This window comes from Branchiostoma floridae, unplaced genomic scaffold (genome assembly GCF_000003815.2).
Source record: "Branchiostoma floridae strain S238N-H82 unplaced genomic scaffold, Bfl_VNyyK Sc7u5tJ_1555, whole genome shotgun sequence".
Classification (NCBI taxonomy): Eukaryota; Metazoa; Chordata; class Leptocardii; order Amphioxiformes; family Branchiostomatidae; genus Branchiostoma; species Branchiostoma floridae.
In genome coordinates this window covers 304,035-304,308 of record NW_023365754.1, presented here as the reverse complement: position 1 = coordinate 304,308, position 274 = coordinate 304,035, and positions in this window count along the sequence as shown.

The window sequence follows — 274 nt, the reverse complement described above, 5'->3', positions numbered from 1 at the left end:
CCATACGGTCATTTCGAGTTCACCCGGATGCCATTCGGAATGAAGAACGCGCCGGCCTGTTTTCAGCGCATGATGGACAAGATACTCCGAGGAGCGGAAGAATATGCGAGGGCAGTGATGGATGACATTGTGGTTAGCAGCCTCACGTGGCAGGACCACCTGAAACATCTGGACGACATCTTAACTCGCCTTGCAAATGCATGTCTAACGGTGAAGCCGTCAAAATGCAGATTGGCCATGCAAAAGGCGGACTACCTGGGCAAGGTGGTGGGAC